Source organism: Gymnoscopelus microlampas, assembly GCF_963454915.1.
Source record: "Gymnoscopelus microlampas genome assembly, chromosome: 4".
In the NCBI taxonomy this organism is placed as follows: domain Eukaryota; kingdom Metazoa; phylum Chordata; class Actinopteri; order Myctophiformes; family Myctophidae; genus Gymnoscopelus; species Gymnoscopelus microlampas.
In genome coordinates this window covers 11,834,690-11,847,243 of record NC_139941.1, presented here as the reverse complement: position 1 = coordinate 11,847,243, position 12,554 = coordinate 11,834,690, and positions in this window count along the sequence as shown.

The window sequence follows — 12,554 nt, the reverse complement described above, 5'->3', positions numbered from 1 at the left end:
AAGTACTTTTTTAATTGAGTAGAAGTAGTAATACCACAATGTATAAATACTCTGTTCTAAGTAAACGTCCTGTATTCAACATTTTACTTAAGTAGAAGTACAGACGTTTTGGCATCAATGTATACTTAAAGTACCGAAAGTAAAAGTACTGCACATTATGCAGACCAGAATGCTCACAATGCGTCACATTGCAATACGTTGTGAGCTTGTAGATCAGCTATTTTCTAATGGATTGCGTAAATGGGGCTTAATGGTTAAGGTGTTTTGTAATAATCTAAAATCTACAAAGTTACAAATAATGTTTTAAAATAATTGTAGAGGAGTGGAAAAAAAAGTACAGTAGTTGCCGCTAGGTTAGAGAAGTATTATAGTAAATATTAAAAAATGGTATTTCTAGGCAGCGGGCTCCATTAAAAAAAAATACATATATTTATTTTGTATTCTACATTTTATATTTGACTTTATATTTACATTTATTTCATAAATGAAATACAAAAACATATGGTTTTTTTTACAGTCCAATACTACTACAATTGCTGCAAAACCTGTGATATCCAGTCATTTCGGGGATAAACAAGCAATTGAAGGGTAAATTTAGGTCTGATAATGATGTACTGTGCATGTTCAAGTCATATATACTGTACTTTACATTATATCCAAACATTTTTCAAAGCATATTTCTTAATTTCTTTACATTTAGGAAAAAACAGCGCTGCATGGTGCATATAAGTACCTGCTGGTTCCCACTGGACCTGAATCAAAGTACCTCAAAATAAGTGCAATACTTGAGTAAATGGACGTAGTTACTTTCCACCACTGTAGCTCTTTTGCAGTGTGTTTACCTTGAGGCAGAGGGAGCTGTGCAGCAGGTTTAATCTTGTAGTAGATCAAGCCAGCTGTCACGAACGCCAAGCCAAGCAGCAGACCAGTTGCTCCTACGATTACTTTCATCCTCTCTGACTTAGGCAAGGAGGCGTCTGAGAGAAAAGAGAGGATGCCCACAACACTCCCAATTAAATAATTGTCTCAAGGTGCACGCCACGGCTCAACAATATCATGAGATTGAAGAAGGAGACAGCCAGCAGCCCAGCACTCAATAAATGTCCTTTTTTTATTGACCTCATCCAGGCAGGGCAACAAACGCGTTTCAACCTAACAGGTCTTCCTCAGCGTTGTCGCTTATGAAGACCTATTAGGTTGAAATGCGTCCGTTGCCCTGCCTGGGTGAGGTGAAAAAACAACTATATACATATATTTACTGTATATAATTTATATTTTATTATCTTAACGTGCTTCTTGAATATTCAATTAATCAAAAAGGTAATTAAATAATCACAAACATAATAATTGATAGTTGTAGGCCTGCATTCTGCACACATCCTCATGTGCGTCATACGCTCTTACCCCAGGGTTGAAACATTGGCTCAGTGAGGGTGGGGTGCTCCACCACACAGGCGATCGTCTCTCCTGATGTCGGAGTGTACTCCAGGAAGGAATGGAACTGATAATGCAAATCTCCACTGGTCAACACCGCAGATGAACTGAGACCTGAAGTGATCTCCCGGCCGTCTCTCAGCCACGTGACCAGGATTTGTTTAGGGTAAAAGTCGTACGCACTGCACACAAGCATGGATGGATGTTTGCCACTGGCCAGCTTCACTGATTTCAATGTGATGTTGGGTTTAGCCCTTAGTTCACCTGGAATATAATATCAATACATCAACATAACTATGAGCTTTTGTGTCTAAAGATGGTGTGATATTGTTTGTTAAGATAACGATTAAATAGCTCTATATACTGATAATAATCATTGCTATAGGGTGTCTGTTCATTAACATGAGTCTCCCTGCTCTTTAGTACATTGTAAATTGTTGCATTTTCATGTTGGTACACCAATTTTATCGAATCAGGGGAGAGATCTAACACAGGATAAACCAGTGTTGATTTCGTCGACTAAAACTGACAAAAAAAGTTTGTCAACTACTTTTTTCCACTGATTTTATGTTTGGTTGCGCTCTGAAAATAGCAGATGTTGTGAGCTTGTAGATCTACTATTTTCAGCATGCAACCAAGTGTAAAATCAGCCATCATGACGCCATCAAGGCACCGCCAAAATACATTTTAGTCGATTTAAATCAACTGTAGATTTAGTCGACTAAAATCTTATGCTATTTAGTCGACTAAAACTAGACTAAGACTAAACCATTTCAAATGACTAAAATATGACTAAAACTAAATGGAGTTTGATTCAAAAGACTATGAGTAAAACTAAATCAAAATTTGCTGTCAAAATCAACACTGGGATAAACATAAACAAATTGCTTGTTCAGGGTGGGATTGTCGGGTCTCTTCTCTACATGTAAAGTGTCTTGAGACAACTTGTTGTGATTTGACACTATAATAAAACTGAATTGAATTGAATTGAACAAGTGAAATTGGAAGTGATGACACAAAGAACAACTACAATTGGAACTGGAACACTAAAATTGAAGCTGATAAATGGGTTCTCTTTCCTGACTGGATGAAATGGTCAACCCACCTGAACATATATTTTCTGTTTATTAAAGAGCTGTAGAGACGGGGAGACCCCTGTTAACGCTATGATATAGTTCAGTTTGTTAAAACAAATAGTTTCTTTGTGAAAAAGTTAAAGCTCTATATTTCTGATAGTAACTATTGTATAACAGTCATTACTATCAGCGTTAACTTTTTCACAAAGAAAAGTTTTGTTTTAACCGAAAGATATCACTTACACTTATTGACCAGCATTGTAACCTACTGTACATGCACACACATGATCCCAAAGACAGACTTGTTGAAGAGAAATACACATTCAAGCTTTCACAAACACACGAGAACATACACTGATGTGCATGAACAGCTGAACACATGAACTTTGCTTAATACGTAGGATCAAGTTTCTCCCTTTTACCAAAAACAATCTTGGCCCGTGGTATGTTATAGACTGCAATGTTCTTCTCAAATTCTCTAGAATGAAGATCCGGATTCAACTCTTGATCCACACGAGATTTTGCACAATCTGTGTGTGCTGTCCATGTTTCCGTTGTGCTGTTGTAGGATGCCAATAGATTCCCATTAAGATATTCCGTTAGGATGTACTCTCCATCCGTTGCATCATCACCTTTGAAAGTAAAAAACCCATGGCTATGATAATATTCATCGGAGAAAACCGTTAAGAAAAGACAGAGTATTGAAATCAAAATGATCATTGTAATAGTTCATGAAAAGACATGACATGAACCGGTAGTCTTGTACTGATAAAAGCATTGCTCAAATGTTTTTTCGCCTATTAAATGAAGTCAACTTCCTCAAATAAAGGCTGCCTGCACCTTTATACATTTCACTGAGACAGGTGTAATACAATATATTCAGTGTTCTATGACCAAAAAGGTGAACACAAATAAAAAGAGGGAAAATGGTAGTTCCTCTCCCTCATTGTTGCAAAATACATCACTTACACGTAATACCTTATTGACTAGCATTGTAACCTACTGCACATGCACACATGATCCCAAAGACAGACTTGTTGAAGAGAAATACACCTTAAAGCTTTCACAAACACACAAGAACATACACTGATGTGCATGAACAGCTGAACACATGAACTTTGCTTAATTAGTAGGATAAAGATTCTCCCTTTTACCCCAAAAAATCTTGGCCAATGGTATGTTAGAGACTAACAAGTTCTTCTCAAATTCTTTCCCTTTTGCATCATAAATATCCCTATTCCACGCGAGATTTTGCACAATCTGTGTGTGCTATCCATTTTCCCGTTGTGCTGTTGTAGGATGTCAATAGATTCCCGTTAAGATATTCCGTTATGATGTACTCTCCATCCATTGCATCATCACCTTTTATAAAAAAAATAAAAATAAAAAAAACATCCCCATGATAATATTCATCAGCGTAAACCGTTAAGAAAAGACAGAGTATTGAAATCAAAATAATTATTGTAATAGCTAATGAAAATACACGACATGAACCGGTAGTCTTATACTGATAAAAGCATTGCTCAAATGTTTTTTTGCCTATTAAATGAAGCCAACTTCCTCAAATAAAGGCTGCCTGCACCTTTATACATTTCACTGAGGCAGGTGTAATAGAAAATATTCAATGTTCCATGGCCAAAAAGGTGAAAAAATATAAAAAGAGAAAAACATGGTAGTTCCTCTCCCACATTGTTCTTTAGCCAAAAAATATAAAAATAAATAAAAATACAAAGGGACTTAGTTAACAAAAAGCCTAACCCTTTTATTATTAATATTATTATTCAAAGTATGCATGCATTGTGAAAAGACAAAAGACAATTACATTGCAATTTTTTTCTCAAGTCTTATCATCATCATTTTGCTGTAGATGATAGCATTAAAAGGCTACACTAAGTTTTCTTGTCATTTACACAAAACATTGAAACTTCAAAAGTTGCAAAGGGGTGGCAAGGTCTTTTGTCCATGTGAACCTCAGTTTGTAATCTAAACAAGTTTCCAATATTACTGAATGCAATATTTTAATCACTCACAAACTAGGGCTTTCATCAAGTACTCGACTAGTCGACCTTGTTGGTACTAGTCGAATATCATTGTTTTAATGCCATAGCAATGGCCCATTACTGTTATTATTATCCTCCTGCCTTTATTTGTATCAAAAGAGGGTCAAAAGTATGCCCAATAATAGCATATTATTGGGCAATAACCCCCTTTTGAGGATCCTTGGAGTTGATTTTTTCCTTGATCCTTGGAGAAGCTGTGCTTCTGTGCCAGAAGCGCTTCCCTTAAAACGGCATAAAAATAAAGGCAGGAGGATAATAATAATAATGGCATTAAAACAATGGCAAAATCGACTAGTCGACTACCACTGGGTCAAATTAGTCGACCAGTAAAAATCTCTAGTCGTGAAAGCCCTATCACAAACATGGAAGGACATTAGAAATGTCTCTTTACTGAAACTTTTCTCTAACAAAGAAGAATGTTCCAGTAGCGATGCCTTGAAGTCCCAGAACCAGACCAACTCCACAGAAGACAGTTGGACCAGAGCTGCTCTCACTTATGTCAGGTTCTGTGATCAAAAGAAGAAAATTACATCCTGGGTTACTTGTCAACTTTGATCATTAAGTCCTCAGGATCATCATTGCTTTGCTCATAGAGAAGGTGAGACATTATTTCATAAATGGGGGCCAAATACATATAAAGATCTTGTTCTATGTAATTTAACACCCAATTTACAAATTGCTACAAAACCTGTGGATAGCCAGTTGTTTTAAGTTGAAGGGTAAAATTAAGTCTGATAAAATTTGATTCGATTAGATGTCTTTATTATCCACACGGGAAAATTGTTTTGCTCGGGTCCATGCATACATAAATATACACCACAACTAAAACACCCAGCAAAGTATTTAACATTTATAAGAGGTACAATTCTACATTTGAAAGAAAGCAATGTCCTCTCCACACTTGTTATTTTTTATAGTTGTTATGAAAGAAGCAGTGTCTCTTGTAACAATGTTGATTCAAAAATGACACTTACCTCTGACCTTTCTTAAGGCTTTTCTGCATTTTTCCCAACTCACAAATCTGTGTTTGCACTCTACTCTGAAATACAATGCTAACCCATAAGGCAAGTTGACCTGGTGATCAGATGGGATCCGGTGATCCCACACTATCTTTCCTCTCTGGAAGTCAGCATAACATACCATATCATCATCGAGAGTCCCTTCAATTCTAGTATCACTGGAGTCAAAGCACCCAAAGCTTAAGCCTCCCACATGAGTGCCTGAAACATAATACTTTTGAATAAATTAATTATTTTGTTGATTGATTTGCACTGTTTTGAAATCGGAAATAAACTGAATACTTACTTGCATGGGAACATGTCCAAGCAGCTCCAGATAAAAGTAGTATCATTTGCAAATGCATGATATCAACACTCTTGTTAATATTCACTGCACTATTCATTAACCTGTCGTACACTGGAGTGAGGCTTTGGAATGGAGGAAGCTTTGGTTATGGTTTAGGGTGATGCTGTCAAACTCAAACTTTGTCGGAGCATGTGACATCAGTCCTTACATGTTCCGCTATTACTGTTTCCTCGAGTAAAGATTATACAGTATACAGGACTATCCAATCCAATCCACTTTTTTATATTCTACTCTATTTTAAAAACACAGGGTTACCAAATTGCTGCACACAATCATGAAATACATATTATAAGCTAAGGACATAAAACTATAAAACACAACAAAACTGTAAAGATACGCATATGGGCATAGAGTATGTTAATTACGTATATGCCCTTATATGAGCATATATAGAGAACTATGTATGTGTGTGTGTGTCTTGTGTGTCTGCATGTCTGTCTGTCTGTTTTATCCCATGTAGTATGGATGGAGATCCCTGATGCCATGATGTCCAGAGGTGGACAAAGAACTCAACCCCAGTACTTGAGTAAGAGTACATATACTCCTGGTCAAATTTACTCCACTACAAGTAAAAGTAGCTCGGTCAAAATGTTATGCAAGTAAGAGTAAAAAAGTCAAAAGTAAAAGAAGAACATTTCTTAATTTAAACAAAAATAGAAATGACTGAGGAACCAGATCTCAATACTTTTACTCCTATACACCCATACAAGATGTATCAAATAGTCGAGCGGAGGGGGAAGCCAAGAAAAACGACTAGTGTGAGAGCAGAAGTGTGGCTCAATTGCATTTTAGGGAAGAAATAAAATCACACCCTGTGTGAAGGAAGCGGTGCCTTTGGGGCGGGCCTTAACTCATTTCAGTTCGTCCCTATTGGTGGTCTGAGTCCACTTACCAAATTTGTACTTGGTAGCATGCTGCAAACTGGAATGATGGCTGTTTAAAGCCCAGCCAATGGGAAGACAGAGGGGGCGGGACTTCAGCAATTCATGCTGGTCCCTATTGGTGGTCTAAGTCCACATACCAAATGTGGACTTGGTAGCATGCTGCAAACTGGAGTTATAGCTGTTTAAAATCCCGTGCTCATCCCGTGCTCATACGGGCGCTGGGGGTCCCTGGACCCCTCTTTGATAACTTCATCGATTCATGCTCGTGCCTATTGGTGGTCTAAGTCCACATACCAAATGTGGGCTTGGTGGCATGCTGCAAACTGGAGTTATAGCTGTTTAAAATCCCGTGCTCATCCCGTGCTCATACGGGCGCTGGGGGTCTCTGGACCCCTCTTTGATAACTTCAGCAATTCATGCTCGTGCCTATTGGTGGTCTAAGTCCACATACCAAATGTGGACTTGGTGGCGTGCTGCAAACTGGAGTTATAGCTGTTTAAAATCCCGTGCTCATCCCGTGCTCATACGGGCGCTGGGGGTCCCTGGACCCCTCTTTGATAACGTCATCAATTCATGCTCGTCCCTATTGGTGGTCTAAGTCCACATACCAAATTTGGACTTGGTGGCATGCTGCAAACTGAAGTTATAGCTGTTTGCTTCTTTGCCGTGCTCATCCCGCGCTCATACGGACGGACGGACGGACGGACGGACGGACGGACGGACGGACACGGAAACAAAGTCAAGCTTAGAGCGGTTGGCACCGCTAAAAAGAAACAGCCAACCTAAAAGTACGCAGTACTTTACAGCCTTCCTAGAAGGCACTGCAAGAAGTAGCTGACAACGGGTACAAACAGGTACTCTGACAACTGGTTTTGCATAGCAGGAGGGGCATGCGTTCTGATTGTGCCAAACACTTTGGGCCCCTTCCTTACTTCCGTTACAGGTGTTACCAATGGTACTAATGAAGGCTCCGTTAGTGTAGCACAGTGGTTCTCACAACGTAATTTCAAGGACCTCCACAACTCTGAGAGTGTACAAATGGAACCAAATGGACCCGTAAGGGTCCATTTGGTTCCATTTGTACACTCTCAGAGTTACACACCCATAAGGGCGCATTTGGAACCCCCTCAAGGAACCCTGAGAGTGTTTCCAGTGAGACAACATGCACAATATATCAGAACCCTGACTCTGTTTGACCAGAATGGAACAGAGCCTTCATTAGTATCATTGGGTAACACCTGTGAAAGAAGTAAGGAAGAGGCCCAATTTCTTTCAAATATGGCTGCTGTGCGTAGAGCCTATTGAAATGCACCACTGCTAATATGCTACTTGATACTAGTTTGCTGTTTGACACATTCCACTAATGGAGTGATCCCGTGAATGATTGTACTAAAATGGCATAATATTATAAATGAACACCAGATGGCAGCGTTGATATACAATAGCTGTTTTCCCCCATATTTCTGTACCAATGGACTTCCACAGCAGTGGAATCAATACATTTGTTTCCTCTCAGTACTGAGGAGTTCTCATCCATACTGGAGCGGTGGCCCTAAACACTGAAACTTGCTTCTGTTGTCTGTCTTCATCACAATACACTATTCATATCCTATATTAAAGGGATAGTTCACCCCTAAAATGACTTTTTTTCCTATTGATTAGTCACCCCATGGAGTCTTGAATTCATGGATATTTTTTTCCCATTAATTCAAGTTTCCATGGGGTGACTAATCGATAGGAAAAAAAGTCATTTTGGGGGTGAACTATCCCTTTAAACTTGGCTTAAGGGAGGACTGGCCGGCTGACTGGCGGGCAGGCGGGGGAACCTCTGACATCACTCTGACTACCATAAACAACAACCTCATACGCCCAAATATAGGCGGGACCACGGCCACGTCACACTGACTCAGACATAACCGTAAACAAACCATATATGCCCATATATAGGCATAATGTAGATCCGGTTGTCCAGAGCCACAGATCCGACCACTATGCACATAATATGGTCATGTGCATAATGTAGGAGCGACTGACTTCAAACTCGGCTCACGCATTGGCAAGGAGGACATGTCCATATATGGGCATGCCAATATACAGGGTATGGGCATACTAATGACAACAGGGATCGTAATATATGGGCATGAAAGGGACACAGGTAGACAGACAGATACAGAGATCTCCATATATGGGCAAAAAAGGGACACAGACAGACAGGTACAACGGGTACTCTGACACTATTACTCGGACATATCGGTCGGATCGGCGGTGCTTGTAGATCTACTATTTTCACTACTTTCGTGGGACACTCCTGTGATGAAGAAAGGTATTCATTTACGAAGAAACATACAAACGTGAAACTCGGAGATACGAGTTCTCTGCCCGACAACAGCGATGTCTACTTTGCTCAGGGGGAAAAATTGCTGCAGGCAGTACTACTTGAATGTCAACCGGTAGCTGTCGTACCAGACCACAGGATCTGAATGTATCAATAGAAGAGCAGGGAGACCAAACACAACCAACACAGTTGTGTTAGTTGTATTGTATTAACATAATCTACCATACAGATTGATCAACATAGCATTTTATTTATTCACTAAAGAAAAGTTACATAGTGTGGCTTTAATTGGCATGGATGCAGTGAAAGGTTAGGAAGGTTTCCAACAAGGAGCCTTTAAGACCTTTACATACATTTTAGGCCTAAAGATACATTTGGCGAGCCATGTAATTTTTGTCATTTTGTCATTCATAACGATCTAATGTTGAGCATGTTGCTATTTGCACTAGTATGAGGTCACAACATAAATTAATGGCGTGTTTAGAGAGGCTTAAAATAGGCTGTTATATTTCATCGTCTGCTCAACCACAAGTAGGCCAGTGCATAAGAGCAGGATCAGGGCACCACTGTTATAGTTCAACACACAATACTGACTGCTATTGCTATTTGCACTATGTAGGCTATATTTGGTACATATTGGTTTGTACACTAAGTACATGTACTCTTGTAGCCTACTGTACTTACGTACATTTTTTTTCAATGTTTTTTACTTTTACTTCTACTCCATTACATCTCAGATGCAAATGCTTACTCCACTACACTTATTGGACAACTTTAGTTATAGTTATTTGTAGATTTTATTACAAAACATACATTAACCACTTCAGCCCTATATAGACTTCGGCTATTTGAAAATAGCCGATCTACAAGCTCACAACGCGTTGCGACACGTTGTGAGCTTGTAGATGAGCTATTTTCAAATGATTTTATACATTTTATACAAAACATGAATTGGAAGATTTCTGCATAATGTACTTTTGGTACTTTTTAGTACATTTTGATGCCAATACTTTTGTTCTTTTACTCAAGTAAATTCTGAATAGACTTGCACTTGTAACAGTATTTCTGCATTGTACTATATTGATACTTTTACTTAAGTAAAACAAATGTAGTACTTCTTCCATCACTGCTCCTGACTAACCCCTATCATGAATGCAACCACCAGGAGAACCAGTGATTTTCAGCATCTTGGACCAGAGGTGGGTTTAACATTTTATGAAGTAGGCAGCCAGTGAAAGTAACTATGTATGTGTACTCAAGTACTGTTCCTTTTTTTAAAAAACTGTACAATTTTGAGGTTTTACTTTACTGGAGTATTTTCAATTTCCAGTGTTTTTACTTACTTTACTCAGAGGCAAATATTTACTTTTACTCCATTACAGTTATTTGAAAACATTAGTTACTTTGTAGATTTGATCATTATTACAATTACATTAACCACTTCAGCCATATACATTTTGGCTATTTTCAAAATATGTTTTAATATACATCTAAAAAAAAGGGAATAAAAAAAAATCCCAAAAGGTAGCACATCCAAAAAATGTCAATTAAATGGAGGACACATTACTCACATTTCCACTTTTTATTGGCACACCAATAAAGTGAACGCTTACGCGTTTCGGCTATGAGCCTTCCTCAGAGCATGTTTTAATATACATTTTAAACTTGTAAAATGGGGCATTCTGCATAATGAGTACTTTTTACTTTTTGTATTTAAAGTGCATTTTGATACAATACCGGACTTTTAATTGTAACAAGGTATTTCTATATTGCATTATTGATACTTTTTTGAGTTTTACCTTTATCAGAACAAATAATAAAACAAATACACAAATAAACATGTAATAAAATGTATATTCAAAGAAAATCAGAGTAAGAAAATTCAATATTGATACTTTTACTGAAGTAAAAAAATTTGAGTACTTTTTCCACCACTGGCAGCCAGTAATATTCAACCAGTGTTTCCCTCCAACACTGAAGGTCGGGCCAGGTGAGTCACACGCTGCTTATTTGCTTTAGCCTTGAGCAAAGTAGGAATATTTGTTTATTAATGTATTGATAAAGGATTGTATTACTATAATTAGCCTAATAAGGATCCTCATAATCCTCCAAACTCGGTTCGGTCGGTGTCTGCTCTGTCAACGAGTGTGTGAAATCAGTTTGACATGCAGACCTGTTTAATATGCCTGTGTGTGTGTGTGTGGGTGAGAGAGAGAGAGAGAGAGAGAGAGAGAGAGAGAGAGAGAGAGAGTGTGAGTGCGCGCGCGCGCGTGCGAGCGAGCGCTTTAGTGACGTGCCCAGACTACACGACGAGGCGACATGCATGAACAACTAAACAACTGAACCGACTGTATGTATTGGTTGGCTGTTGATATTATATGATTTCATACTATTCTCTCATGACACATAGGCCTAATTAGTGAAGTTGGGATCAGCTTGTATGAACCGTTGTGCCAACTCGTGCGGCGAACCGGGCAAAGAGGCCTAGCGAAGCGGCCTATTTAGGCATAGAAATTGAGCTTTGTTTTACTCACTGCCACTGGTAGCAGTAGGCTATGCTATTGTCTGTGCTTGTCGCCTACTTACTGGACTCGTGTCGTTATCTAGTAGCCTACCTACGTGGAGGTGACTGATATCTATCTTTCTATCTTTATACACAACCCTCTCTCTCTCTCTCTCTCTCTCTCTCTCTCTCCCCCCTCTCTCTCTCCCTCCCCCTCCCTCTCTCTCCCACTATCTCCCCCCTCTCTCCCTCTCTCTCTCTCTCTCTCTCTCTGGCAGAGTCTCATGCTCTCTACGCATCCCAGGCATGATGGACAGAGGGTGGCGTGGTGGCGTGCAGGCAGTGTGTGCCATGACCCATGATTGAAGGGCAGTTGATGTGTGTTACCAGCGGTCCTGTCCTAATGTCCTACATGTCCCCTGGGCACGCTGGCAGTGCCACTGGAGGGCTGCTCTGCCTGTCGACAAGGTACGTTGGCACTGAACACACATGCACTTAGGAGATGCCTCTCTGAAAAAAGAAAATAGGGTTCATGTGGTGCTGGGGTTTAAACAGCCACAACTCCAGTTCCCAGGATGTTACAGGCTCCAAACTTGGTCGGTGGTCCTTCAGACTTCCAATTTCATCTAAAATGACCACTTCCGGTTATCCATTCCTACTTCATGTTTGTCAAATTGCCTTGAAACTTCACCTACACACTCCCCCCCCCCCCCCTCTCTCTCTCTCTCTCTCTCTCTCTCTCTCTCTGTGAGTAGGCTACTGGGCACTTTAGAGAGAGGTCCTATGTTTTGGGGGGAACTGGGAACTATTTTGGAGGTTACAGTGCAGTGCACTATTATTATGGAGAACTGGGCACAGTCCCTGTTTAATATATATTTTGTATATTACTCTGCCACA